Raw genomic sequence first — 5,342 nt, forward strand, 5'->3', positions numbered from 1 at the left:
AATCGCGCAGGGGCGCGGCACGTCTGGATGGAAAGGTGGGGGGCTCGGCCAAGGTCCCGGGGTCAGCACGTATTCGCGGAGCCTCTTCTGCACCCACCAGGGACACCCGTGGGTCTTTCGATGGAAACGAGGAGAGGCTGCCCTTCCTCCCCTTCCCTCTCTCGCTGACCATCTTGAGGACAACCACTACTAGCAGTAGCAGTAACAGTAGTCACAGTAGTAATGACAGCACCAGTGGCAAAGCTGATATAAACTGGACAGGCATTTCAGTCCTCAGGCTTTGGAGTTCAGTAGGTCTCTCTCATGGAGCCTCTCACCTGCCCTTTCCACGGCAGCGACCGCTTTTCTAATACAGGACTCAAGACTTAAAATGTTTACATGACTTGCCCACCAGCAAATAGATGGCAGATCTGGAATTTGAACCCAGCGCCCTTTCATGCCCTCATGGCTCCTTCAGGGAGCCTAGACTTCTGGAGAAGCCAAGGGGACTCAAGGCTTTGCTGGGGCAGCTGGACTCCGTAAGGCCCAGGGAAGATTCGGATGGGGAGGGGTCTTGACTTCTCCCTCCTCTGAATACCTCTCTCCATCCTCCCAAACCTGTCTCAGCCCAGACATTTGTCCAGGGGGTGGCAGAGCTGGACTTCGCAGCACTGCTCTTAGGCACACCCACCTGGGGACGCAGTGGGAATTTGCCTACTCCAGAGGGCAGAAAACGTCCAGCCGTGACCTAGGGATCTGCTGAGCCAGGCTCAGGAGAATAGAAGCAGGTACTGCCAGCACCTCGTAAGGACTGGCAGAGGCCGGGTGTGGGCTGGCTCCTTCCTGTTCTCAGCTGCCCAGAGCCCTGGGAGTCTGTGCCGGCCTGAGGATGCCTCGTCCCCGTCTCCAGTGACAGACTGCACTGCCCCTCCTCTCTCCCCTTTCCCCCACCAAGTGACTGCATCCGTGCTCATTAACAAGTGCTCATGAGTGTTAGCTGGAATGCTCTCCCAGGGAGAGCGAAAGGGAAGGAGGTAAGTGAGAATCAAAAGCAGGTCGCTAGGTGAGAGGGGACCAAGGCGGTGGCAGAGGGGGAAGGTTGAACAAGCCAGAGTGCACCTTCCAACTTGTGTTTTGCTCAGGGCAAATGTGTTCAGAATTATTACTTGCAGGAAGGGACCAGGAGAGAGGAGCCAGAATGAAGCTGGCTTTGGAGGCCTCTACGCACCCCGCACCCTTGCTGCCAAGGGAGGTCCTAGGCTGAGAAACTCACCAAAGCTGCCAGAGGCCCTGGCCTGGCTCTCGGGAAGCAGGGTGGCTCAGTGGTCTAGTGGACGCTCTACAATCAGGCAGTTTCATCTGAGTCTCAGAATAAGCGGTTTGATCTCTGGTGAATTACACAGCTTGTCTGTACCTCTGGTTTTCTCTTCTGCAAAATGAGAGTGTGGGTGACTACCTTTTAGCATTACCCTGACCATTTAATGAGTCCATGCTCCTTCACGGCACTGGTGATCAGTGGCGAGCTAGGCAAGAAATCCTTGGGTAGCTACCAGCTCTGGGAAAGGCTGAGACAGATGCTGTCTCCGAACCCAGGGTCCTGACCACCATGGGGCACAACCCCTCACGGGGCCAGGCTCTGACACCTGTCTGTCCGGCCCCTCTGTCTCATCTCCTACCCCTCCTCTGCCCAGGTCTGTGGGTGAGGCTGCTTATCCCTCCAGTGCCCCACTTCCAGCTTCCCAGAGCTTCCTAGACCAGGGAAGATGGTCCTGTGTACAACCGCAGGGTGAGCATTGTGACCTGTGCATTGCATCATTCATTTTGAATGCATCTCTGTTTCTGGGGACCCATCCCTGCCTCCCAGACAAGCCCAAGGAGGGACTGAGGGGCCCAAACAAGCCCCTGTCCTTGTCCCCACGCTGAGTGCTGTAGAAGCAGTCATTTTGAGGAGTTACAAGTCCCTGCTCTGGAGTCAGATGGCAACAGCTTTAAAACCTACCTAGTTGTGAGGCTTGGCCAGCTGTGACCCTCACTGAAATGAAGGCAATAGTAACACTGGTCTCACATAGACAGTGTGAGGGACCCAAAACAGTGTGGTCAATGGGCACTAGAATCTGGTCTGCCCTAAGTGCTTAATGAAAAGGAGGGACACAGGCTGATGGGAGGAATTTTCCTTGTTGCTTGGAAGGAGTGACCCTTGGGCCATAAGTGTCACCTGCTGTCTGCCAGGCTGGCTCAGCCTGCGGACTGCCCATCTCCGCTGAGGCCACGGGTTCTAAAAGCAGAAGCCCAAGCACTGAGGCCTTTCCTGTCGGGGTCCCTGGAAACCAGAGAATGTCTCAGGGCCTGGGAGTGCTGCAGGAAGTGGGTGCCACAGGCCACCTGGTCCCTAGTCCGCTGGGACAGGCAGAAATCTGGAGTTGGGGTCCATGTGAAGGTCGACCTGTGCTGGCTTCTGGCTGAGAGCTGTCTGAGGGCCTGTGGAAGCTGCCCACACTGTCCTGTCTTGAGTCTGGAAGGAAGCTGGGGTGACTGTGTCATCTGCAGCCCTAGGGGGTGCAGCAGCTGCCGGGAAAGACGTGTGGAGGGCAGACACAGTCAGTCGGTGGGGAGATGACATGCGGGCGTGGCGTTGAGCCGTGAGCTGGAAACTACTCCATGCGGACCTTTACTCCACTCCGCAGAAGTCTGCTAGTTCTGACTAAGTCCACTTTCTGGTACTATAACAAAATTCTTAGGTGATTCATAAGGAGCGCAGGTATTTAGCTTGTGGTTCTGGAGGCCAGGAAGTCCCAGAGTGTGGCACTGGCATCTGGTGGGGACGGCTTGAGGTATCATCACATGGCCAGTCAGGGCATGCATGCTAGCCAGACAGACTTCTTAGCATTTTATTATTATTGTTGTTGTTGTTATTTTGAGGCAGAATCTTGCTATGTAGCTCAAGGTAATCTTGAGCTTGAAATCCTCCTGCCTCAGCTTCTCAAGTACTGGGATTACAGGCATGCACCACCACATTTGGCTCATTCTTCTTCATACGCTAACTTTATCACCAGGTCCCCATCTTCATGTAACATCATCTAACCTTAATTACCCCTGTACAATGGCCCACCTCCAAATGCCATCAGCGTGTGAATTCTAATCAGATTTCCCATCCACTAAACTCTCACAGTGGCAGTCAAATATCAACGCAGAAATTTGGGGGCAGACACATTCACACCATAGCAACTCCCTCCTCCCTGCAGACCCAAAGCAGTACCCAGAACCGATTGTGGTAGTGGTGGGGACCTTGAAGATGCTTTCGATGCCTTTGCAGAGAGCTCTCGTAGTGCCTGCTTTGTTTGGTCCTCACCTTAGCCTTTTAAGGGTGCAGTGCAAGAATTGGTCCCATTTTAAAGCGCAGGAAACCCAGGCTCAAGGAGAATAACACTCAACCAAGACCTGGCAGGGGCGCCTTATGGAGATCACTTTGGCTCCTCCAGTTTCCAGAGCATAAGGGTGCCCTGTGAACAGGTGCCAAGTGCATGGGCAATAGCTATAAAGTTCTTCTCAGACCCCAGCCACCAGTGCCACTAAAGCCTCTCAGGAACTTATAAAGATAATCTGCCTTTTACCAAAGAGGAAATCAAAGCTCAGAGAGGGTGGATACCTTAAGAGTCACAAAGCCAACATGTGGCAGGGGTGATATCATGTCCACTGTTTCCACGATGTCCACTGGTTCTCCGATAGGTGGCTCCTCCCCTCTCCAGAAGGAGACTGGGCACCACCTCTCCAGTCCATTGGTTGATCCTTGGATGCTACCACCCAACACCAGGGCTTAGTAAGATGACCTGCTTCAATTGCCCTCTTCCCTGCATCCCCAGAATCATTTCCCAGGAAGATAGGAAGGCCCAGGGATGGACTGTGAGATGGCAAGAAACCAAGAAAATGGAAGACAAACAACTTTGCAGCCAGTTTCCACGGGGCTGTGGTAATTGGCAGAACTCTGCAGAGCACCTGGTGTTATTTTGGAGCACATCAAAGGAAAAATCAGAAGCCCAACCTGGTTCCTCCCTCTTCCTGCAAATGTTTCTTTCACATATTGCTGCTTTGGTCTTTATAATGGTCATGCCTGGCTACCAGGGTGCCAGAGAGCTGGACTTGCTTCCCAGAAAGGAGGATGAAAGGGATACAGGAGCCCAGCAGTTGCCATGGAAACAGATGGAGGTGGTGGGGAGAATAAGAGTCCAGAGGAGCCCAGAGGTAGGAGCAGGACTTTGAGTTACTCAGTCTGAAGCTGGAGATCTGTAGACAAAAGATTTGGGTCACCAACATAGCAATGGGAGGTAGAATGGCAGCAGAGCGGGGCTGTTGAGTGGCCTCTCGCTCAAGGGGTAGCGATATAGGGGCTGAGAGTGCAGGCTGCAGAATCTCACAGGTCCTTTTGAGCTCCTAAATCTGCTGCTTCCTGGCAGTCCTGCCACATGTTGGCTGTGTGACTCTGGGCAAGGCTTCTATCCTCTCTGAGTTTTAATTTCTTCATTGCAGGTAATGCGCATTAATTTTATAAATTCCTTGGAGGCTTGTGTGAACACTAAAAGAAGCAATATGTAGAACGCGTGTTGCAGGAACCTGGAGCATGAGAAGCAGATATTCTTACAAGTAGAAAAACTAAAAGGAAGTGATAGGGAATCTGATCTAACTGGGGGGGCCTGTCCCCACCTGCCAAAGCAACTGATTCAGGGATAGACTGAAAGATCATTTCCCAGAATGTGAAATGGGTGCTAGGTTCCCTCTGTATTTGCTGGGTTCCCTCTGTCTAGCATGCAGCTGTGAGGTCTGGAATTGCTGCAGCCATCTTGACACTATGAGTGAAGAATCTGGAGTGGGCAGAGGTGGGAGAGGGCACAGAGTGGAGACTGAAGATGAAGCCTGTTATGGCTCATGTCCAGGTGTCCCCCATGAAGCCTCATGTGCTCATAGGTGGAGTTTTTCAGAGGTGGCTGGGTCTAGGGTGTGTAAGTGTGCATTAAGGCTATATGAATGTGGATTAAGGGTGTGATAAATAAATTAGCCTACTGATTGGTTTAGTATGATTCTGGGTGTGGATAATGGAAAAGTTCACCCTGAGTGTGAGCGCCTATAAACCTAAAGGGCTTGTAACCTGGATAGGATAAAAGACAAAGGGAGGTTTGCTATTGCTGCTTCCTGCCTGCCCTGCCATAGACTGTTTCTCTGCTGCAATGGAGTCAGCTGACTATGGACTGAAGCCTCTACAAACTGTGAGCCAACTATGGACTGAAAGCTCTACAAACTGTCCTCCTTATTCCAAAAGGCAGGGCACACAGACTGCAAGACTTGGGGTAGGATGTAACATCTGAACTGCT

This window comes from Fukomys damarensis, unplaced genomic scaffold (assembly GCF_012274545.1).
Source record: "Fukomys damarensis isolate Sample0158 unplaced genomic scaffold, DMR_v1.0_HiC HiC_scaffold_32, whole genome shotgun sequence".
In the NCBI taxonomy this organism is placed as follows: Eukaryota; Metazoa; Chordata; class Mammalia; order Rodentia; family Bathyergidae; genus Fukomys; species Fukomys damarensis.